At 40.3% G+C, this 25,735-nt stretch overlaps 1 long non-coding RNA gene across 1 annotated transcript; it reads right to left on the bottom strand.

Annotated features, from left to right (window-relative positions):
• Positions 1-1,195: 1,195 nt before the first annotated feature.
• LOC118667521 lies at positions 1,196-22,224 on the bottom strand. Its single transcript, XR_004971302.1, has 3 exons — positions 21,316-22,224; positions 2,432-2,500; positions 1,196-1,229 (listed from the first exon to the last, which is right to left on the bottom strand). It is a non-coding gene; the product is annotated as an uncharacterized LOC118667521 (long non-coding RNA).
• Between the last annotated feature and the right edge of the window lie 3,511 nt (positions 22,225-25,735).

Raw genomic sequence — 25,735 nt, 5'->3', positions numbered from 1 at the left:
GCTCAGTGGATAGGGCGTCGGCCTGCGGACTGAAAGGTCCCAGGTTCGATTCCGGTCAAGGGCATGTACCTGGGTTGCGGGCATATCCCCAGTAGGAGATGTGCAGAAGGCAGCTGATCGATGTTTCTAACTCTCTATCTCTCTCCCTTCCTCTCTGTAAAAAATCAATAAAATATATTAAAAAAAAAAAAAAAAAAGTTCCCCCATTGTGCCCTAACCAGTTTGGCTCAGTGGATAGAGCATCGGCCTGCGGACTCAAGGGTCCCAAGTTCGATTCCGATCAAGGGCATGTACCTTGGTTGCGGGCACATTCCCAGTGGGGAGTGTGCAGGAGGCAGCTGATCGATGTTTCTCTCTCACTGATGTTTCTAACTCTCTATCCCTCTCCCTTCCACTCTGTAAAAAAATCAATAAAATATATTTAAAAAAAAAAGTTCCCCCATTGTGATGGAAACTTTATGGACTGTATTTTTCAACTTTTAAGTATCATTCCAATCTATATATATGAAAGGCTAAGTGTCTGTCTGACCAGTAGCTATGATGCATACTGACCACCAGGGGGCAGACACTCAACACAGAACCTGCCATGATGCGCACTGGCCATTTAAAAGGAAACGGCACCATGGACCTGGCGCTGACAAACCAACACTCGGCTTCCCCAAGTGGGACACAGGCCCCTGCCACCACCCTGGAGCGACATCCTGCCAAATCGCAGCCAATGCTGCCAAGAACCCATGGCACAAAATGCAGCCCACAGCCCAGCCCAGAAACGGTGGCTGTGGGCGCTGGGTAGTGATGTCACATAGCAATGCCCAGCTTCCTCTCCCTAGTGACTAGCCTCCTTGGAGTTTCTTCAGCCCAGGAAAATGACTTGCTTTATACCCAGGTGTAAACATTTTACACTTTAACCAAATGTTTGTGAAGCATTTTCACATGCCTCATCTCATTTGATCGTCACAGAAGTCCTGGAGTAGGTAGATAGGAGACTTGGTGGAATCCTATTTTCTTTTCATTAGCCGGAAAATGGAGATTTAGAAAGTTTAGAAACTTGACCCGACTGGAAAGAAGTAAGAAATGGTGGAACTTGAAAATGACTTCAGGTTTTCTCACTGTGCAGAATATAGTCAAACACTGCTACAGTTAAATATTTTACCCTTTATTCTCCCTGGGTGATCTACAATAATAATCTGCTTCGTGTTGATATTTACTGCTGTGTTGCTGACAATTACCTGAAAGAGAAGTTGGGGTGCTTCACTGGACTGGAAAAAGTTTAGCTAAATCAGAAAGCAGGTCTAATTAAGCACATTTATTCTATATTTATAAAAGGCTAAGTTGACTCGAGCATGCACGATACATATAAAGCTCTCACTGGTGCCAATCACACACATGTGTTTCCATCTGTCATTGTCAATTGTGAATTTGGTTGACATTTTTACTGTAGAGAAAGGGCGAATAGCGATATTAAAATATTTCTTCTAATTTCCTTTCAATGTGCATGAATCCATGCACCGAGACACTAGTGTTCTTTTATAAAATACATTAGCAGTTCCCATATCCTGGATCTTGCTTCTCTTCCTTCCCCTACCCCATCACTATCACACTCTAGTCAAACTTATTAAACTCTATTCTGAACTAAGACTAAATGGATAAAAGAAAATTAATACGTGCATGTTTTCATAAACTAACAGGTTTGGTTTTTTTTATTACAAGAAATAATTTTGGGCCCAGCTGGTGTGGCTCAGTGATTGAGCACCAATCTATGAATCAGGAGATTGCAGTTGGATTCCAGCTCAGGGTACATGCCCAGGTTTTGGCCTGATCCCTAATAGGGGGCATGAGGCAGCCGATCAATGGTTATCTCTCATCATTGGTGTTTCTATATCTCTCTCCCTCTCCCTTCCTCTCTGAAATCAAAAATAAGTGGGGAGAAAAAAAAGAAGAAATAATGTTGGTAAGGGTACACAGGAACATGTACATTTATAAACTCTTGGTGAGAATATAATTTGGTGCAATTTTTCTAAAGGGCAGTTAGCATTACATCTAAAGAAAAAAAGAGAGATCTTAAAAATATGCATACCCTTAGCCCCAATTATTTTTTGCCTATGATTATTTTCTAAGGAAATAAATACTGATATGTACAGAGCTTTAGCTTTAACAGTGTACCCCACAAAGGTGTAGCTAAAAGGAAATAATCTAAATGTTTCCCAAAAGACATTAATTATAGTCCTTCCTTACAATGGAATATTTTGTAAGAATAAAAAATTATCTTGGGAAAGAATATTTAACTATATAGAAGTATTTCACTATATACTCTGAAGTAATGAAAGCAGATTAAAGACAGTATGTAAAATATCCCATGTTCACACACACACACACACAAAGTGCTTAGGAAAAAAAAGGGAAGAAAATGCTCTATAATATTGGTGCTTACCACTGATTGCAGGTGTTTGTGATGTTCTTTTTTGTATTTTCCAAATTGTCTGTAATGAAGTCACGACTTCTGCAATGAGAAAAAAAAGTTACGTAAAACAGAGTTAAATTGCTCATGACTGAAAATGTCCCAATTGTCCTGCTCTCAGTCGGCCCAGCAGTGCTGGCAAACCATTGGGAGTGATGTTGTAATGTGGCATTTCAGGCACAGTCCCAAGACTGGTGAGGAGAGGCTTTGGAGAAAAGGCACCAAGTCACAAGACTGAAAGTAAGCCCTGTGTACTTCACACAGTCACAGACTTCTGATGACAGCATAGGACTGGAACCAGAACGTGGTTCTGAGCACACTACTCCCAGTCTTTGGTGACCTCCGTAAGAGCTGATGATAATATTTACTGACGATGATGTTGCTTTAGTGTATGACTTTTCAATATGCTTTTAATATTCAAACTTATACTTTCATTATGTGCATCTGATGTATTTGCTTCTGCGTTAGACTGTGTGTGTGTGTGTGTGTGTGTGTGTGTGTGTGTGTACCACACTATCATATATGTTAACTGACCACTGAAAATGTCCCTGTTCTTCATATGTATATGATTTATTTTAACAGAAATAGTTCATATGTGACTATGCTGGATTCTTGATTATCATTTTTCCCCTTCTGAAGATTGGTAATGAATATTTCAGCTTAAATGATATGATGTCTGTGTTTTGCTTCAAAATAATCGGGGTGAGTGCAGAAGTTGGAAATATATATGAAACAAGCTTGTCTATGAGTTGATAATTTTTGAAGCTAAGTGATGGGTTCTTGGGAATTTAGTGTGTTATTCATGCTCCTTTTCTATATGGTTGAAATTTTCAATAATAGAAAGTGTAAACCTTTAAATTAAAAAGAACATCTTAGTAACTCTGGTCATTTGTGACGAACCAGTCTACCTTGTCCACAATCCTCCTTACAGTAAAGTGTTAACTATAACTTGAAAACTTGTAATTAACCATAAAGGCAGGATGGCTTCTTATTAATAAGCCTCAATGGAAAATAAAGCGAAGAAGCACCTTGTTCCTAATCAAGCAAAATGGGAAAAGCATCACGATTCTTTCTCTTAACTTCAGTCTTTTTAGATATTAAAACATCGTTGGAAACAGACCTGATTCCATTCAAATTAGCAGCCAACAATAACAATTGTTCTGTTTGACTATGTCTCAATGAGTTTCCAGTATAAAAAAATGCTATACCTGTGCATTCTTTATTAAAATAGCAAGAGGAGTTGGAAAGAAAAAACGCTTAACCTTACAATGTGAAGCAGTAAAAAGTTCACCACAATTCTAATCAGATCTTTCTCTCTTCTTTCTCCTTCTCTACCTCTACTTCCTCCTCCTCCACCTCCTCCTCGTCCTTCTCCCTCTCTATTTAGACATATATGCCTTCATTAATTTGGACCAAAATTCATATTCATTGCACTATCCAAATATTATAAAAGGGCAACATTGTTCTTTTTATTATCTTTTTTTTACAATGTATATTCTTCTAATGTGGTAAACACAAAACAAAATTTACCACCTCAGCCATTTTAAAATGTACAGTTCAATAGCATAAGTATATATCCACATTGTTGTGAAACAGATCATAAGAACTTTTTTTCTTGCAAAACTGAAACTCTGTATACATTAAACAATAACTTCTCTTTTCCCTCTCCCCTCAGGCCCTGATAACCACCATTCTACTTTCTGTTTCTGTGAATTTGACTACTTCAGGTGCCTCAGATAAGTGGAACCATACAGTATTTGTCTTTTTTGTGACTGGCTTTCTCACTTAGTATATATACGACATTTGATTATTCATTCATCCAGTGGTGGCTACTTGGGTAGCTTCTACATTTTGGCTATTGTGAATGAAGCTGCTATGAACATTGCTGTACAAATAACTATTCAAGTTCCTGCTTCCAATTCTTTTTGGGTAAATACCCAGAAGTGGGATTGCTGGATTATATGGTAGTTCTATTTTTAATTTTTTTAGGAACCTCCATACTGTTCTCTATAGAAGTTGCACCATTTTATAATCTTACCAGTAGCTCACAAAGGTTCCAATTTCTCCATATCCTCACCAACACGTGTTATTTGCTGGTGTTTTTTTTTTTTTGTTTTGTTTTGTTTTTTTAAATATTAGCCATCTAGATGGATGTAAGAGCATATCTGTTTTGGTTTTGATTTGCGTAACTGTGATTAGTAGTGATGCTGAACATTTTTTCACATAGTTGGTCATTTGTATAACTTTAAAAAATCTTTATTGTTGAAAGTATTACGAATGTACCGTTTTTGCCCCCTTTACCTCTTCTAGCTCGCCTTTGCCCTCACCCCAGGCCTTCACAATCCTATTGTCTGTGTCCATGCTGTATATCATTTTTGAAGAAATGCTATGTCTCATCAGCAGGTGTACACCAAAAGATAAAGTTCAAGGGCAAAACTTTGAGTTTAAGTTTTGGATTATGTAATTTTATATTACCATCAATTATGAACATAGTTAATTCTTATGCTGAAAGGATTGCAAGAATCTTACAAGTATGACCTCTTAGAATGGACCTTAAATATTATATAGTCCAATTTCCAGACCCAACAGAAATATAAGTGAATTTCATAGCATGAATTTATATGTATTTCAAACATAGAAATAATTTATAAAACCACTAAAGGATTAATATAAAAGTACATATCTATCAAATTGAATACTCAATAAACTTGATTATGAGTACCTGAAAAGATATATGGAAAAGTGACTGCATATTTTTTTTAAAAAGATTAGAGGGATAGCCAGCAATATATTTACTATAGTCATAGCTAAAAAGTATAATTATTGAATGGTTTTAAAATTTTTTATTCTTAGCATTTTCTTTTTTATATATATTTTTATTGATTCCCCCCCCCAAAACCCCTTTTCCTAATAGAGAGAGGAAGGGAGAGGGAGAGAGAGGGAGAAACACCAGTGCGAGGGAAACATTAACCGGCTGCCTACTGGGGATGGAGCCTGCAACATGGGCATGTGCCCTGACGGGGAATCAAACCAGTGACTTCTTGGTGTGTGGGACAATGCTCAACCATCTGAGCCACATGGGCCAGGGCCATTCTTAGCATTTTCTAATTTTTAATTTTATAATCAGAAAATAATAAGTGCTATTTTTAAAAATGATGTTAATTAAGGAGATTAGTTTTCCCAAAGTGTGGTCCACTCATCGCCTACATCAGAATTACCTGGCTGTACATTTAAAATGCAGATTCCTTAGCCAAGTCCCAGGCTTCCTTAATCAAAATTTCTTGATGGTATGGCCCCAAGAATTAGCATTTTAAACAAATACCCTGATGATTTCTCATGCATATTAATAAGGTCCATAAGAGTTGATTAAGATTAAATAAACTAAAGTACCCCCTCTCAGTGCTGTCTTTATATTCAGGCTAGAATCTTTTTACTAAATCTCCCAATTCTCCCACCAGCATGTAAACAAGTTAGAAAGTCCACTAGATTTCTAAGAAATGTGGGCATGATTCCTCCTCCAGCAATTCTGAATTTTCCTGATTTCCTGATAAAAGAGCTATCTGAAGGATAGAACAACCCTGCTATAGAGACCTGATGAGATCAAATGTTTGAAGGGATCTTAGGTCATTCAATAGCAACATCATGATTGAGCCCATGCTGATGGGCTTTCTGGTCCATGCAGATCACCTTCATGTGGCCCTACTAGCCCTCAAAGCTACTCCTAACTGTTCCTCATCTGTAAAGTGAAGACGGTGATAATACTCATCTTTTCATATTTTTCTTTTTCTTTTTTTTTTTAATGCTGGAAACCAAGAGCTCAGAGTAAATCCATGCCCTTAGCAGTATGTTTTGGATTAGCCATTAAGAACTTCCTGATGATTGGTGCTGTTACACAAATCATCAGCATCTATGTGCTAGCTACTACTTTAAGCACTTGACTTAATATTTACCCTCTAGACAATCATACGAGGTAGTTATTATTATCCCTATTTCTACAAATGAAGAAAGTGAGGCTTAGAGAGGCTCAGGGTTTACAGAGTTAGGAAGTGGTGGTCAACACTTGAACCTAGAACCTCACCACTTAAAAAACTTCACTATGCTGCCTCTTTTCATAAACTTACTTTCCCACTAACTAAATATACACAATACTTCTGGTTTCTTAACTACCTTTTCTTAATTCTTAAGAACTTTTTTCTTACCCAAACTTTCATGCAGAAAAATTAATGAATGAAATCAAGATTTCCACATTCACCTGGAGAATAACATTCTTTGTGTCTTAAGCAAAAATGAAATAATAGCTCTAACTCGTTTGGCTCGTGGATAGAGCATTAGCCTTCGGACTTAAGGGTCCCGGGTTTGATTCCAGTCAAGGGCACCTGGCCGAGTTGTGGGCTGATCCCCAGTGGGGTGGGGGTGGGGGGGGGGGCGCGGTACGGGAGGCAGCCAATCAGTGGTTCTATCTCATCATTGATGTTTCTATCTCTCTCCCCCTCTCCCTCTCTAAAATAAATAAATAAAAATATATTTTTAAAAATGAAAATAACAATGTATGGACAAGGTCATGTAGATTCTTGAAAATAAGCAGTAGAAACATATCACCCATGTATGATGTTGAAGGTTATAAATGAATCAAGGAATTAACCTCTAAGCACATTGGATAGTATTTTAACATTATCCTTCATACAATATGTGATTCACCAAATGAAGAATCTCTCCCTACCCAAGTCACTCCCTAAAAACACCCATGTGATGCACTGCAGGCTGTTACTTTCCTTCCAAGATCTCGAGAACTTGATTGTGTTCTTGCCCCGTGCTGCCTTGCCTGTTGCTTCCCATCAGAGGAAAAGCTTCTGCAGGACCCTGAGGAATGGAACATAGTATCCCCACTCCTCCCCTCAATCTACCCTTCCCCAATCCCAAGCAAGCACATTGTTTCCAGAGGCTGTCTTAGGATTCCTCTGTAGAAAGGACAAGAAAATTGACAGGGATGGTAAGAGGTCCTTCCATGATTTTACCTTGACCAGTCTGGAGCAAACAGATGGGTTTATATAAGGGGGTGTGTGGATTACAAAAGGAAGTTGTCCATTGCCTGTGTATACTTTGTTGTTAAGTCCGTGTTCTTCATGGTCAAGCAGATAAAAATCAGTTTACCTATTAAAAAGCAGTACGGAGAGGGAAAGCAGGGGAGGGGGGTGGTGATAAGAGATCAGCCAAAGAACTTGTATGTATGTATATAAGCATTACCAATGGACACGGCCCCGGGGGGGAGGCGGGGGGGTGGGGCGGGCAGGGGGAGCATGTACTGGAGGGTGAGAGTGGCCAGGGAGGGGTTGATGGGGGGAAAAAGGAGACATGTGTAATACTTGAAACAATAAAGCATACAAAAATTTTAAAAAGCAGTAAGGTATTATTCAGCTCTGTAACCCAACCAGATCTCTGGTGGAAATACTGTTTGACTGAAATGTGGCAAGCACACTGGGATGCTTCAAGACTCAAGGAATGCAGAATGTGTGCTGCGATCCTCTGAAAATTATCTCGAAATATCCTACTACTGCTCATACAGTTCCCTCTTGTGGCTAGAAGAAACATCTACTTAAGGTTTTATCATCTTATCTACAGGACATTTCTTTGTTAATCATGAAAGCACTCAGAACAATACCCCCAAGCAAAAGTTTTAAAACAAACTTATTCAGGCCATATAATACATTTTTAAAATGTCTAGTTTCAGGCAAAACTTAATGCAGGTACGTATTTGAATATATTTATTCAAAGACAGCCAAGGAATTAAAATGTGTGAATGCAAGTGTGTTAATACTTTACGATGCCATTAACCTCACAAACTTACTTTCTCACTAACTAACTATACACAATCAAACAAAGCAAGAGTTTCCCAAAGCCCATTTTAGTCCCTGAAAATACATTTGTCACCACTGGAAGTCCAGTTAATAAAAAAAGACCATGGAGTCACAAGTTGAGAAACTATCCTTTAAGTGTAAGAAACTTGGCAAACAAGCTCAATTCAGTTTCAGTTACACGGCACATACATTATTATGTTCAGACTATGGAGGTAAGTTATAAGTCCTCCGGAATTAGACACTGTGCACTTGTCTTTCATTTACTGATTATTACTTCCTCAGTGCTCTATTGAGAACATGTTGGCACTCATTACTAATGGTTGTATTTCCTGGTTTCTTTTTTTTTTTTTAATATATTTTTATTGATTTCAGAGAGGAAGGGAGAGGGAGAGATAGAAACATCAATGACGAGAATCATTAATCGGCTGCCTCCTGCACGCCCCCTACAGGGGATCAAGTCAACATGTGCCCTGACCAGGAATGGAACTATGACCCCACTGGTTCATAGGTTGACGTTCAACCACTGAGCCACGGTGGGGTGTCTTATTTCTTATTAAATGTTGGACAAACATAAATAAAGAATGGAGCAAAAGAGAACTTCTGATAAAAGCTCCACTCAACCGAGCTGTCAAAGAAACACTCAGTGGGTCAAAATTCAATTATCCTCCAAAACCTTCCTCTCCTGTCTCACCAAGACACCTCACCTTCGAGAACAGGGGCCCATCTATGAGAGGCTGCGTCCCATAGATGCAACCCCAGGCTCTCCCTTCCAGCAGCGTAGCACCTCCTCCACCTGGGTGCTCCTCCTTTAAAGACCCATCTTTCCTTTAATCTTTGTCTTCATTTTAGTTCCCCAAGAAGTCGACCTTGAGACAAGAATACACCAACAAATAGTTTATTTTGGTGGTGACCTCAGGAAATGCCCTCAGGGATGTAATAGAAGGGAGGGAGGACGGCCAGTAAAGGCAGTGTTTTCAAGCATGTTGGCACTATGGATAACAGGTGCTCAGTCCCTCTGGGGAATGCTGGGAATCAGTGTAGAACCCATGTCTCTTAGTTATTCTGTCTGAGAATTGAGGGAACTGGAGATTTATACAGGGGTGGGCAAACGTAGGTTTTCAGTCCTGAGAACATGAAACAGCTTATTTTTGTATTATTATTTATTAATTATAGTATTATTTATTCACGTTACAATGGTAAACCTACATTTGCCCACCCCTGTACACCAACTCTAATCAATTATTAGTTAAGGGCTGCTCTGGGAGGCATTAAGTCTCCACACACCCAGCCTCCACACTCACAGTTGGACCTCTAGCCACTAGAGAACGCCATTGCAAGGTGCTGCCGCTGCTGGCTGCTGGTAAAGCCCCAAGGAGACATGGGCAGGGCCCCAACGGCACCTGCTCCATGGGTGTCTGAGATTTCAATCTGGAACACTAAGACCCATTATCAAAAGCCAGGGCTCACAGAATAGGGGTGAAGAAAGGTTCTGGAGTCAGACTGATTGTTTTCAAAATCTGGGTTCTTCTCCAAGCTTCAATTTCCACAAAGGATTGTTGTGGGGATTGAATAATGTAATTCATGTAAAAGTATCCAGTATTGTTTGCAACTGGCACATAGTACACATTCCTTCAAATTCAAGTTATTGATATTATTACTAATACCTGATGACCTTACAGAGACCTAAAACCAAACAGAACCTTAAAACATTCTGCTTGCCCTAGCCATTTGGCTTCCGTGGATAGAGCGTTGGCCCACAGACTGAAGGGTCCCAGGTTCGCTTCAGTCAAGGGTACCTACCTCGGATGCAGGCTCCATCCCGGCCCTGGTCAGGGTGTGTGCAGGAGGCAACCAATCTATGTGTCTTTCTTGCATCGATGTTTCTCTCTCTGTTTTTCCCCCTCCCTTCTACTCTCTACAACATAAAAAAATAAATAATGGAAAAATATCCTGGGTGAGGATTAACTAAAAAAAGGGAAAAAAAATGTACTGTTTGACCAGGCTGCCCAGCAGAGACCCAAAAGTTCCAGTCTTGCCACTGGTACGGTGTGTGCGCTGGCACCAGTGAGCAGAACTGATGAAATCTCTGGGACTCTGTCCAGCTAGTCTTAAAGACATGGCCAGACCCCTGAATTATTCTCAGGGGGAGGGAACTGTCTCCAGCTGAGTGGGGCTCAATAGCAGAGTAGATACATCTCCAACAAAAGTAGGTTCTAGGGCAAGCTCACCTCAGGGTCCAGCTTACCTTCTCCACACTACTTTCCTACCCAGCTACTCAGACAGTGTTTAATTCTTATGTTTATGAGAAAAAGGAAGGGAGGGGAGAACTAATGCTTATCCTTCTCCACAGCAAGTTCTAACACAAAAATGTAACTTCCCTTTCAATAAGCAAGTATTTTTGGAATTCCGTAGTTCAGATGAAATTACATGGTTCACATGTTCAAAGCATTTTTTCCCCAAACTGTTTTTCCTCCACGGTGTGAAAGACCAGACTTTTGGAAAGACTCAAACTTTCATTACAGTTCAGCCGTACAGGATATAAAAGCCGGGTGGGTCCCGTTTAAGTTTTTCTTTGTTACTAAACATTAATAGCAAGAACAGATTTGGGAAGTGGTGCAGAGGGCATGGGGAGCCCTTTGAAGCCACATAAAGACATCAAACAAAAGGAAACTTAGAGAAAGGTGATACTATTTTCCAGAAATCAGAAAATGCTATTTTTTCAGGTCTCTAAGATAATAAATATGTAGTTTATTTCAGTACAATGTGCTATTTTTCTAAATCAGTTCCTGATAATGAAGATTATAATTCAAATTGCAAAATTTTAAAAAATGTTTAGCTACGAATACTTACAGACCCTTGATTAAAAAATGTGGCCTTAATTAAAATGAACACACATCCTTCAGAATTGGTACAGATTAGAAAGGAAAAGCTGGGTCTTATATCCCCCTTGATTCATCACCCCCTTGTGCTGGGGCGGAGGACACAGCTCTCTTTCAATGTTGGCCTTAGCCAGGCCTGGTTTGATCCTAAGAGGACTTCCTAATAAACCTCCTGTTCCCTAATCTCTGCCTCAGAATCAGCTTCCCTGAGAACCCAATTTGTGGCAGGTACCCACAGCCCAGCAACACATATCTAGACACCTGAAACCCTCAAGTCTAAACCCAAAAGAGTATAGGAAGTCAAAGCAGATTATTACTGTCTCTATGTGAAACTGTCTTGTGTTCAGCTAATTGGTAGTTTTAATTATCACTTTCAGGAGGAAATTTACCTATCTTTTTTAAAAAATAGGTAATATTTTAAAAATATTTTTTTATTGATTTCAGAGAGGAAGGGAGAGGGATGGAGAGACAGAAACATCAATGAGAGAGAGTCATCGATAGACTGCTTCCTGTACGTCCCCCACTGGGGATCCAGCTCACAACTTGGGCATATGCCCTGACTGGGCATCGAACTGTGACCTTCTGGTTCATAGGTGGACACTCAACCACTGAGCCATGTCGGCCGGGCCTCTCTTTCTTTTAAGTCACTTCAACAGATTAAGAATGGAAATGCCTTATGACCCAGTGATTTGATTCCAGTCCTGGGAATATATCTGAAGAAACCCAAAAACACTAATTAGAAAGAATATATGTACCCCTCTGTTCATTGCAGCATTATTTACAGTAGCCAGGATTTGGAAGCAGCTCAAGTATCCATCAGTAGATGAGTGGATTAAAAAAAAAAAGCTGTGGGATATTTACACAATGGAATACTACTCAGCTGTAAAAGAGAAGGAAGTCTTACTATTTGGGACAGCATGGATGGACCTGGAGAGGATTATGCTAAGTGAAATAAGCCAGTCAGAGAAAGACAAGTACCATATGATTTCACTCATAGATGGAATCTAAAGAACAAAATAAACAAGATAGACTCATATAGAGAACAGCTGTCTGAAGGGGCAGGGGTTGCAGGGCTGGCTGAAAAAGGTGAAGAAATTATGCAAACGCAAAACAAAATAAGACACACAAAAAACTCACAGATACAGACAACAGTATGGTGATTACCATAAGGAAAGAGGGTGGGGGAGGTAGAAGAAGGTATAGGGGGAATAAATGGTGATGAAAGAAAACTTGACTTGGGATGGTGAACACACATTACAACATACAGATGATATAGAATTGTACACCTAAAACCTATATAATTTTATTAAACAATGCCACTCCAATAAATTCAATAAAAAGGAAAAAATAAATAAGTAAATAAATAAAACAGAACAAAAAAGCATCTCTGAATGATAACCATATCAGAGCATAACCCAATAAGCACAATGTTTATAAAAATGTGGGTGGTGGAGAATTTTGTTGTAAACTATCTTTAAAAATAGAGTAAAAGTAAAGTAGCAAAAAAAGAATTGAAATGAAAGAAGTGCCAATACTTCTCACTTTGTAAAAAATACATTTCTGAAAATTGGTCTGAGTCATATTTTAAAGTCAATATTGGAAGTCACCATTTAAACATTTTTATGACAAACTGTTTTGCAGGGGAAAAAATTGCAAATTTAAATCACTGCCTTTCAATTTGCTATTTTATAAAACTAGATTTTTCACTCACTGAACTGATTTAAACTAAAGTATTTGTTTTTCAAAATCTAACACCACAGCAAAACATCAAATACAAAATTGCATTAAGCTCTAATTAATTACTCTTGGCCCAAGGTTTTTAGATACAGAGGGAGAAAAAGTCACTTCTAGTTACATGTTACTATCATATTCTGGAGGAAATTAGCCAAACTCTTTCCCAGTACTGGAACTTTGTTATTTCTCAAAATAAATCCATTAACAAAGACTTATTATTCTCTCCCTTAAATAATTTTAATACTAATACTTTGTTTTGGTAATGGATTTAAAATTCATCCTGGCTGGGTAGCCAAAAATAGAGAAATAAAGGTTAGGAACTTACTTATTCTGTTCTGCTGAAGAGTGGTTTCTCCCCCTACCTTAGTAGGCATAGAGTAAGCATGGATAATTTCATACTAGATTTGGCTAGAGATTGAGAGCTTGGTCTTAGCTCAAAGCAAGCAGTTCGCATTTAGATAAAATGAAAATTTGGATACAATGCCCAAATTTACATAAGATTATATTATAACTAGAGGCCCGGTGCATGAAATTCGTGCAGGGGGTGGGGGTGGTGTCCCTCAGCCCAGCCTGCACCCTCTACAATCTGGGACATCCCTCCCACAATCTGGGACTGCTGGCTCCTAACAGCTCGCCGGCCTGCCTGCCTGATTGCCCCTAACCACTTCTGCCTGCCAGCCTGATCGCCACCTAACTGCTCCCCTGCCAGCCTGGTCACCCTGGTGGAAGCTGTGCGGAGCAGCAGCCGGGACCCATCCCCGAGCAGGGCTGAGGGAACTCCAGCAGTAGATGCACAGAGCAGCTGGCCCCGTTCCTGCTATGCATGCTGCCATCTTGTGACGGCATTATGGCCTGGAAGTTAATTTGCATATTACCTCTTTATTATATAAGCTGATTCAGGAGGAAATCAGTCCAAAAATCACATCTATTATCCTTTAGATAATAAAAGTACAAGTTGATCTGTTATTGCAAAGCTACCTAAGCCTACTTATGAGACATCATCAAAGGCAATAGTCACAAGTACATAGGTCAGGAATGTCCCTTGGAGAGGTGGAATAACATGTACCCAGATCCAAAATAACAACATGGACTCTCTTGAGAAGAGTGTCAGATGCATAAGTATCTTTCTTTAAAATGACTCCTAGGTTACAGATCACTTCACTGCTCTAGGCCTCTTAGACTTCTCGAGTGAAAAGGCAGCAGGCATTGTGCTCCCAATGCAGAAGGTGGAAGTGAGGGAATGGCATATTTCCTTATACTGAGGCAGTCTGTGCAGTCCCACAGTTCCTCCACCTCCTTGCAATCTTCTGCTTCAGCCTTTCCAGCTCTTGGGTCAGATGTGTTTAAGTTTCACTCCATGAATGGCACCAAAGTTTAGAAGTGCTGAGAGACTCATGCAGATTCCAGCCCATCCTTGTGGGTTCTAGTGTGTCCTTGCTTCCCTGACGTCACATCCTGACTGCCTGTCCTGGGGGCTTGAACTCCAGCACTAGACAGAAGAACACCAGCCTCCCACAGACAGTATAACCAGCCCCCATAGCTGCATACAGCCAAATCCCTCAATAAATCCCTATTGTGTTTGTTTTTCACAGTGGTTCTGCTTCTCTAAACAAACCCTGATTGACACATTTGGGTTGGATTTTTAGGGTTTCAGTTTTTACTATTACAAAAATGCCACTGTGAATGTCCATGTTTGTATTTTCTGGTGCACTTATGCAAGAATTCCTCTACAATGTATACCTAAGAGTACAGATTGCTGCATTATAGGGTATCCACATATTCAACTTTGTAAGATAATGTCAAATTCATTTCAGAGTGATTGTGCCAATTTAACTCACACCAGCATTTAACTTCTTAAGAGTCCTCCTTGATCCAAGTCTTTGCAATTACTTACTATAGCAATACTTCTTAATTTTAGCCCATCTGAAGAGTATAATATGGTTTCATATTATAATTAAAATTAATATTTATATAATGCTAATGAAAATGGAGAATTTATTTCTAGTCTTCATATTTTCTCTTCTGCAAAATGGCTATTCATGCCATTACCCATTTTACTATTTCAATACTTTTACTTTTTACCTCTTTTCCCCACTTTGTTGTCTGTTACTTCTTGTCTTACAGCACTTGTTAGGAAATCCTGCATAATAGTTAGTATAATAGTTAGTAGAAGTAAAAGGGGTCTTTATCTTGTTCCTGATATTTAAGGGTCTGCTTCCCTCTCTCTCTCTCTCTCTCTCTCTCTCTCTCTCTCTCTCTCTCTCTCTCTCTCTCTCTTTCTCGGAGTATGGTTTGCAGCATCTTCTGAGAAGATCATGTTTTTTCCCCCCTTTAATCTGTAATGTAGTCAATTACATTTATATATTTTTTAGTGTTTAACTACCCTTGCATTTCTGGATAAATCCAACTTGTTTATGACCTATTATCTTTTAAAAGTAAACTCCTGGGGTTTGTTTTATTGGCATTTCATTTGAATTTTATAGCTGTTTTTAAAATTGAGATTGGCCATAATATTTCTTTATTGTACTGTCCTTGCTTTGTTTTGATATAAAGGTTATATAGGATGAATTGCATCATAGTCTCATTTTTTTTTTCTTTCTGAGATAGTTTTAAAGATTGGGTTGATCGCTTCCTTAAAAGTGTGTAAAAATACCTGAGCTTAGTATTTTCTTTGTGGGAAGACTTTGATGACATTTCTTTAGTAGTTGTAGGACAATTCAGGTTCTCTATTTTTGAGTAAGTTCTAATAAGTTACACTTTTCAAGGAATTTGTCCATTTCATTTAAGTGTTCAAATGATTGACCTAAATTGATACATTTAAAAATACTTTGCCTTATCTTTTATTATGTTCCTTCACTTCTAATGTTGCATATTTGTGCTTTCTCTCTTTTGCTCAATCTCTGCAGATATTTCTGTATTTATAAAACAGAACTTTTAATTTTATGCATTCTCTCTTTTGTATCTTTACTTTTTCATGAACTTCTGTGTTTATCTTTATTATCTACTTTTTTATACTTGTTTTTTTCCTATTGTTCTTTCCCTAATTTCTTAAACTGAACACATAGCACACTAATTTTCAACCTTTTTTCTTGTCTAAAATAAGCATTTAAATGAACAAGTTTCCCTTAAAGAATCATTTTAACTATCCTATTGGTCTGAATCTCATCTCAGACCATTTAAGTGAGGTAGTATTTCTTATTATCATTAAGTTTTTAGTATGTAAAATTTTTCACTATCATTTCTTCTTTGACACATTAATTATAAAACATATGTAGGTTTCAATATTTTCAAATATATGGGGAATTTTACAAATTTATCTTTGCTATTTTTGCCACCCCAGATCCTATCACTTGTAGTTTGCTTTTGTAGAGTCGGTTGTAAACAGTTGCTTGTGTATCCTTTCAAAAACAGTGAATGCATTTGCAAACATAAATTAATACATATTTATTCTTTTATTAAAAAAACATGAGAGCATTCTATAACATTGTATTGGATCTTTTTTCTATTACCAGTATATCTTAGAATTGTTCTATATCAGCATCTGTAGATATACTGTATTTTTTTTTTTTTATTTGCCAGCATTCCATTTTATAGATGTACCATAGTTTATTAAACTAGTCCTCTGGTAATGAGACATTTCAGTTATTTCCTATCTTTTGATATTATGAACAATACTGCAACGGGTATATCTTTTACAGGCATTTTTGTCCATATGTGTGATTATGTGGGTAGGACAAATTCCTAGGAGTAGAACAGCTGGGTCAAACAGAATGCATTTTGACACATATTGCCAGACTGTTCTTAAAGCTGTTACACCAAGTTACACTCTCATCATACAGCGAGTGCTCATTTTCCTCACAGAAAGAGCAGACATTTTGACTGTTGTCAATTTGATATTAAAAAAAATACCCTAGCATTGCATTAACTTTCAATTAAGAAAAGAGATCATGAAAGTTATTTTTGAGACTCTTCAGGGGTTCCATGGAAGAAGAAACGTCTGTGTGGCAGTGAGGGGCGGGGGATTCTTGGAGGAGGCAGCTTTTAAGCGGTGTCTGGAATAGAACTCGCAGCTGAGATGGAGGCCAAGGGCAAGACACAGAGGGTGGGAAAATGTCTTACCTAGTTTGTCTTAAGCGAGGAGGGTGGGGGGAGCACATAGGAGTAGTGAGGAAACACACCTAGTTGGCAGCAAGGAATCTTGAAAGCCGGGACACTCAGCCCTGACTGTGCATTACAACCATGGGGCGGGACTGAGGGGTGGGGGGTCTGGGGGGAGACACACCATAAATAAATAAATAAATAAATAAATAAATAAATAAATAAATAAATAAAAAGTAAGTAAATAAGTAAGTAAGTAAATAAATAAGTAAATAATGCCTGAGTCCCATCTCAGACCCATTAAATGAGGCTCTCCTGTAGGAGCTTCCTGAAACCCCCCAGGGGACAGTATTTTGCAGGGAGGGTTGAGAATCACTGCATTAAGGACGCGTGGATGATTTACAGTCTTGGATCACATGCTGTTTACCTCTAAGTTTATTTACCAGTTTGCAATATGGGGAACAATCATAACTACTTAGTTCAAAGTTGAATTTAACTAAATTTCCAGTCACTTTGATGAAGAGAGAGTGAAAGTCCCAGGATTCCCCTGGAGTGAGACTGTGCTCTGACCTCAGTGAGGCACCGCTCTGCCACTAGGTGGAGCTATGGATGCGATTTGGTGAAAATCAGGCTTCAAAGAAATAAGTAGAATTTGGAAACGGGGAGAGACTTAGAAACCTGTTTGCTTTAACTCCCCGCCCCCTCCCCCCCCTTTATGTTTCATTTGTAAATTTCTTTTATTGCGTGTACAAAATTGACTACTTTTCAAATAAGTTATCTATGCTTATAGTTATAATCTACAAGGTAAAAAGGGTATTACAGTCTCTTCAGTAGATACTCCCTGTCTGCCCTCCAGATCCCCTTGTACTCTGAGAGGCTCATCTCAAAGGCTGCATTGACAGTGCCCTCAAACTTGGGCTCCTGGCAGGGTTCTCTCATGGAGCAGCACTGGCAAGAGACCTAGGGACAGGAGGGGAAGGGGTGGTCAGGGCATTTATTTCCCCAGCTCCTTCCCTGCTGGCTGTGGGCTCATCTAGAGAAGGCTATGGCTTCTGTTCAGTGGCCCCTTCTATACCTAGAGCTCTCTCTCTGAGTTCAGGTAACCATTTACCTTGTCCCGCAGGGCCTAGGCCTGTAATTATTCCCCAGCGCAGCTAGCCCAAAGGCAGGCACATCACCGTCCTTTGTTGGGCACCTGAGCCCTATCCACACCTTTGTAAGCCATTCTTTCATTAAACTCCTTTCCATTACACCTTTTGAGCGTGCCATGTATTTCCTGCTGGGACCCTAACTAGTATAGGGCTCACTTCCTCCTTTCTCTGTTCCCCATCCACTCAGTGCTCCTGAAGCAACGAATTCCATAGGTTTCCTGTATGCACGCACATACAAGCCTAAAGGAATATATTTTATATTCCCATCACCATTATTTACTCCAATATGTATACTATGTACCCAGGGAAGCACTGTAGTTTTTTTCTGTAATAATATATTCTAGAAATCACTTTCGAGTAGTATATAGAGATTTACCTTACTCCTTTTCGTGGCTGCATTATATTCCATTTTATGGAGGTGCAATCATATTTTAGTCAGTCTCCTATCAATAGACATTTAGGTTGTTTCCAGTCATTTGCTATTACACAACATTGCTATAAGAAATAATCTTGTACTTGAGTCATTTCTCCTTAATTTATGTATGAGGAAGATGAAACTGAAAAGGACTAAGTTGCCTGAGGTCAATTCCTTGCAGAGCACATGCCACAGTGACTTGCAAAATGGATCTGAATTTTGCTGAGAGTCTTCCCACAAGATGTACTGCTCTTCTTAAATTTCCACCCTTATGCTTTCATTCCCAGGGTAGTTCCAAGAATGGATTCTAGAGCCACAGTTCCAGGGTGTTTCTTGACCTATTATTAATTGGCTGTGTGACCTTGCACAAGTCACTTAGCCTCTCGGTGTCTCAGTTTTCTCACCGATAAAATGGTTTCTACCTCAGTGTTGCCGAGACCGGTCAGTGCTTGGAACAGTGCCTGGCATATAGAAAGAGCCGTGTAAGCGCTGGCTTTATTAGTGGTGTTATCATTCCTTTGGTTTGAGGCTGTGCTCTCATATTAGCATTGAAGCACAGCAAGAGAGAGCTAACTCTTTGCGTCTCATCATTCGTTTATCTTTTAAACTGAGATTATCTGAGAATATCAAATGTTTCTTGAGAGCAGATGTGGATGAAGAAATTAGAGCACTGGGGAACCTAAAGTGGTTCTAAAATAGAAGGGAGTTCCTAAAGATAACTTTGCCCACTTCACAATTTCATTTTGGTTTTCCTGTTCACGGGGACCATCAATCGATTTAGCCTCGGGGTGCCTCAGTGATATTACCTATAATTCACAGTTACGGAAAACAAAGGGGTGAAGGAAGTAACTTGCCCATAACCACCAGCAACTGAAAATAGAAGGAAAAGAATGCAGACTTCTCTGCGTGCCCTTTCCTTCTCTCTTTCTCTCTCTTACTCTCCTGGCTTGCTATCTTGAGCCTCCTAGGAGGTATAGAACTCCGAATCTAGCCATCACTAAGGTTGGAAGGGCGAAATGATCATGAAACCATCACCTTGGAGGTGGTGTCTGGGGATCCTCCTGGAACAAATGGAAACAAAAGCAAAAGCAACCCTAAAAAAGATCCCAGGAAGAAAGGAAGGTGAATGTCATTTGTACACAGCCCTGCTTCACCCTCATCTCTCCTGCGTCTGCCCTTTTGCCCTCTTATTCATCCAACATTCAATTATTTAATGTACATATTGAGCACCTACTGTCTGCCAGGCACTGATATCTGCACTTTCCTAGTAACTGCAGGGCTTTCTACAGATCTTCTTTCAGATCTCCTGGGAGATCCCCAAAGATCCCTTCCCAAAGCCTTAAAAGCCATAATCTTAGATTTCTCCCTTTCTAGCCCCAGGCAGCTCATCAGAACAGTAGGAACAGTTGAAGATGGAAGACTCTGTAGTTTCTGTTCTCTGCTCAACTTCCCCTATTTTTTTTTTCCCAAGGGAAATCTTAAGGGGGATCCAGGTGCAAGTGGGGCTTCAGCACCCGTGGAAGATCCTTACGGAACTTGACTGAGGGCGGGCCTGGCTCTGGTTCTGGTGAGCCACTGAGGTCAAGCGGGGGCTCACGCTCCCATTGGCTAATTTCCCTTCAAAAGAAGATTGGGGTGAAGAGTGAGTTTGAGGTGCACAGAGAGACCTTTAGGGGAGAGGAAGCAAAAGAGAAATAACACTCTTCCCCCAAACTGTTTCTGACAATTCAGCACAGCATCCTTTAAGGTTGCAATAGTATCATCACTCTGTGATAGAAAATTATGTTACCACAAAACAGGGAAGACAAAGGGAAGGTCCAGAGGGTGGTATGGTGGTGTCTGATATGGCTTTTAAATTCTACAAGAAGACTGCAGAGAGACCAATGTAGATGCTTACCATGAGTTGGTAGCTCTGCTTAAGTGTTCTCTCTACCTTTCCCACTGCTGTGTGTTTTCTCTAAAAATGTGGGTACAGGACCAGGAAAGGGGAAAATCAGAAGAAACATGCAAATATTGAGGTTCTACCCTAGTGCTGTCAGAGGCAACTTTCATCTCTGAAAGGATAAAAATTAGCCTTCCTCAGAGTTACACAGCAATCATTGGAAAGAACATAAAAATCTAGACCTTCAATCTCTTTTATTTCCTTCAGAAAGTCTGTTGTAATTAAAGACTGTGGTAATTTAAGCAGGCCTGCAGATTGTTTGAACTACAAAAAAAAAAGACAAGAAGAGAAAGAGGAAAGAAATCATTTGCAATGAATTGATAGGTAGAGGATCAAATGCTTAGGTTTATCTTAGAAGTAACCCACAGTAAGACTGTTGTATCAAAAAGGGAAGTACCAGTAGTATCAGTGCTTCTCAAAGTGTTATCCATGCATTTGAGCCAATCCCCAAACTGTTACTGGTCTACAAGGGCCTACTTGTCCAGTCCTTCATAAGAGGCCAAACTGTGGACCACAGAGATGCCTTTATATGTAAACACTTGAGGCCTGGTGCACGAAATTAGTGCACAGATGCAGTCCCTAGGTCTGGCCCACAATCAGGGCCAATCAGGTTCCCTGCCTCCTCCCTTCCCTGCCTCCTCCTTCCCTCGACACCCACATGCCACCACCTCAGTGCCTAGGAGCACTGCCCCCTGCCACCACCACTCGTTGCCATCTCTGGGTGATCAGTGGGGCGATTGGGCCCCTGCCCACAACCATTTTGGCCTGGTGCTGCCCACTCACCTGCTCCACCATCCTGCTGTGGTCCCACTCTCGTCGGAGCCCATCAGGGCCGGCTGCACCTCCACTGCCGCCTGTTGCCAGCGCCGTGTCGCCGACGCCCACCATGGTCCATGCTGCCCCCTGTTGGTCAGCGTATGTCATAGCAAGCAGTCGAACTCCCAGTTGAGGGACAATTTGCATATTAGGCTTTTTTTATATAGGATGATTTTGTATGAGTGGGGGATATATTTTTTAAGTATAAACTGTTGGGCCAGATGTGCAAAACAACTTGGTTTTGAAACCACAGGTTTCTGCTAACCTCTAGAGTCTAGACAATAGTTTGTTTCCTCAGGACAGATATATATGACGTCTTTACTCCTACCACTTGAGAAAGTTGGTCGATTTTGCCATGATCTGCCTGCAACTGCCTTTCACCACTTCCTTTTTGTGTGTGGCAGTTTTCTAGGTAGAGAGGAAGTATCTACACCTGAGCCCCCTGGCGCTCTGGTTTCAGTTACAATCGGAAGGCAGTGTCCACTGATAGGCAATAATTTATGATTACTTATGTTTTGCTTAGACTAACTCTAAAATACATTTTTCTTTGAGATTTGTGTAAAGTATTAGGAACCCAGGACTTTACCTACTAACTGGCTGTATTACTTTGGACATAGGACTCTCAGCTTCCATTTGTCCTAAGAAAACTGGGGAGAACCCTACCTATTTTACCAAATTGTTGTAAGGGGTTAAGTGAAATAATTTATGCAGCACAGCCTAGTGTAGCATAGCAGATATCCCTATGTGTTCATTTCTTCTTGGATAACTGGGTTGGAGCTTGGGAGAAGAATGGATGCTAGGTAGAGAAGGAAAAGACAGGAATCAACAGAAATAACCTCGGATTGGCAATCTGTAATCCGTTTCAGTCGGCTGGTTCAGGATATTTTTATCCCATCATAGGAAGTAACCTGCATTTTTTACATTATTCATGCTCTGGAGAGGAAACTGCTCTAGATGAATCCCCGGTGCCCAGCGATTTGGTATCATGGGAGTGTGCCCAGTCTCTTTGTGAGGACCATTCAAGCCCCCCACAAAGACAAATGTGTAACAGAGGTGTCAGCCTTCAAAGGTTTGCATTTATAATCAATATCCAAATAACTGAGCCGCATCTCCTCACACGCCCATAAGAAAGCTAACCTCGATCTCTCCTCCTCAAGGATTTCTGGAAATTCCTAAGGAATGCTTACTTCAGGTAACCACCTGGGGCCCCAGTGGCAGTGGATCTTATAATTCCTCACAACAGAGAACAGACTCTCACATTTAACCCAGTTTTACTAAGGAGATATGGGAATAACACGAAGAAATAGCAATGCAGAAAAGAAGAATATAAAACTGGGTCCTCCAAAACTTCTCCTACCCTGACCTCATAGGAAGGACATCTCCCCTCATCCCTATCTTGCTGCCATGAGACACCTACAGACAAGAATCCATTGACCATGACAGCAAGGAAACCCCCTCTCAGGGCTACAATTCTACTCACAGTAAACACAACCATTTTATATAATCAGTGCCTTTTATGTACAGTGCCTTGTGTGAATGTAGCAGGTGCTCAATAAATATTTGTTCAGTGAATGAATAAATAAATGAATGGTCTCAACCTTTCCATTGCAGATTAGAATCTTAGTTTTACATGATTAAAAAGACAATTAAGTCCCCCCCCTTACAATGGAATAATTATTAGCCATAAAAAAGATGAAATATTGCCATTCATGACAACATGGATGGACCTTGAGAGTATTAAATAAAATAAGTTAGTTGGTAGAGGAAAGTTTAGTTGAGGATAAGATATTGGGAGCCAAGTTGAAGATGAAAGATTCCTGTCTGGTATTGATGTGAAACATGAGTGAGGCTGCACCTTAGAACCTAGGTACTGCTAGCGGGGCTGAGCTGGAAGGGAACTCAAGAGTCATTTCGTTCCATCCTCAACCCATCCTCAAAAGAACTAAAGTGACTAGTTTGCAAAATCATAGAATCTTAGGATCAGAAGGAGACCTTAAAGGCTCACCTCCTAATGGAAGAATACCTTCTAGAGTAGCCTGAAAAATGGCAATTCCAAGCTATATGAATACAGGGGTGGGCAAAACTAGGTTTACAGTTGTGAGTACGAGAAACACAGAGTTTATTCTTGTACTAGAGGCCCGGTGCATGAAGTTCATGCATGGGGGAAAGGGGTGTGTCCCTCAGCCTGGCCTGTGCCTTCTCACAATCTGGGATCCCTCGGGTAGGGTCCTAGGCCTGGCTGGAGATCAGGGCCTATCCGGGCTTTCCTTCCCCTGGCTGCTGGCAGCTGGCCTCGCCCCCATTGCTGCCACTGCTTGCCATCTGTGCGGCGCTGCTCTCCCCCCCCCCACCCCCTCGAGCCTAGCCACCCGTCGCCTCTCTCTGTGCGAGACAGGCATGGGGTGTGATCACTTGGCGACCTGGGCCCTCTGCAGGGTGATCGCTGGCCAGCCCTGCACACCCACCACAGCGTCACTGGCCAGTGATCTGGGCCTCCCTCTGTGGGGCAATCGATCATGGGGCCTCCAGATTGATCGCCCTGCGGAGCGAGGCCCTGCCCACCCACTGCAGCACCACCAGCTGGGTGGCCTGGGCCTCCCTCTGCAGGGTGATCGTGGGGCAATGGCGGGGGGCCCCCGACCAATGGCATCACACCCGCCTTGGGTGTCCTGCTGCCAGTGTGTGTCATAGCGTGTTGTCCGGTTGATTTCCATATTACACTTTTATTATTATAGACTATTACTTATTAATTATTGTATTATATATTTGCATTGTCTTTATTATTGTTGTTATTATTTGATACCCTTACTTATGATTTATCTTTTAGGTAACAATGGCTGGTAATTTAATCTACTTTTGCCCACCCTGTATATCCAGCAACCAGGAGATTAACCTTTGATGAATAGCTCTAGTTGTTAGTGAGCTCTTTCCAGTTCTTGGACAAAACTCTACTTCAGTGTAAGTGTACGCACTGAACTTGGCTTTCACGTCTTGGCTTAACACTTCTGTAGGTGAAATACACCCAGCTCCTTTAGGTATTCCTAGTCTATGGTGGTTTCCAACCCCATCACCATCTTGGGTGCCTCCCCCAGATCTATTCCCATCTAACAATGTCCCAATTAGCAAGTAGGGCTCAGAATAGAACAAAATACTCCACATAACAGGCTGTTCTAGACATAGTAGGCATAACAAGACTATTTGTTTCCAGTTCTGAACAGTATCCTACTATCAGTGGTGCTAAAGTTCTTCTTAGCTATTTAGCGATTAGATTTCAGTTTGACCTACATTTGTAATTGTGGCACATTTGTAGTTCATGAGTAGGATATCACTCATATTACTTTATATCAAGCTCCCTTTTCCCATTAACTCCTAACAAACCAAGGTTCTTCCACCTAAAGTAGGTAAATAAAAAGCAAGACTTTATTTTCTACCTTCTTGATCTTGACCTAGAGACTGAACCTGGCATTTTAAATGAGAAAACTCTCATATATGTAAATGAATATTCTCCCTGCTGTATTCATCTTCATATAGCATAAGCTAATCTACTATGTCTTCATACCAGTCACCAGTAAGAGAGAGGTACACAGAAATGAGAGAATTTTTTAAGAGTTGCTTTGTCAGTCCAACCTCTTTTCCCAACCATATTAACTTATTCACATGTATATAAATGCAACCCTTTGTGATGTGCTGTGATAAAAATCAAGATAGTCTGTGCCTATGACATTTCTCTAAGCTATCAAACTAGTTATGCTACTTAAAAAGATGTAGAGTAAGTTAGTCAAGAAGTTTCTTAACTTCTCTAACCCATTTCCTTATCTATAAAATGCCAGTATTTGCTCTATTTTCTTTACCAGCTTTTAATTAGGAAGGCTCAACTAGTATAAGACATTTGAAAATGCTTTGCAAATTTTAACTTGCCACAGAAATCTAAATGATGATATGATGATTTGTTACTAATGCTGAATGTGAGTGACTCAGGCCTGACTTGCTTCTTTTAATGCTGTTTGCAATGTCTGTGTGAACCCACCAGTTTCTGACTCAATACTGAGTCTGGGTTTCTCCCTGTTGGACCTACCTCCTCCAACACCTGCAATAGATTCATACTCAGATTGTGGTTCTCTTGCTTCCTTCTGTTGTCATTTTCAGTTTCGGACCTGGATAGACATCAGGGCTTGTTGCGTGATACCCAATTCCCTTGTGACAATTTCAACCCTGGGCAGGCTCTTCAATTCAGTGCCCAACTGGGTGTCCAATACCCAGGGACACTGAGTTTGTTAGAGGAATAACTAAATAACTGAATGAAAGATGAAGGAAGGCCGCTTTCATTCTCACTTTTGTACCTTTACTGTGTTTTTATTCTCTCATGAACAGACAGACAGACAGACAA

The sequence above is a fragment of the Myotis myotis genome, unplaced genomic scaffold, assembly GCF_014108235.1.
Source record: "Myotis myotis isolate mMyoMyo1 unplaced genomic scaffold, mMyoMyo1.p scaffold_m19_p_12, whole genome shotgun sequence".
Taxonomy (NCBI): Eukaryota; Metazoa; Chordata; class Mammalia; order Chiroptera; family Vespertilionidae; genus Myotis; species Myotis myotis.
Note: the sequence above shows the minus strand (reverse complement) of the source record. Positions and strands in the feature narration are given on the sequence as shown.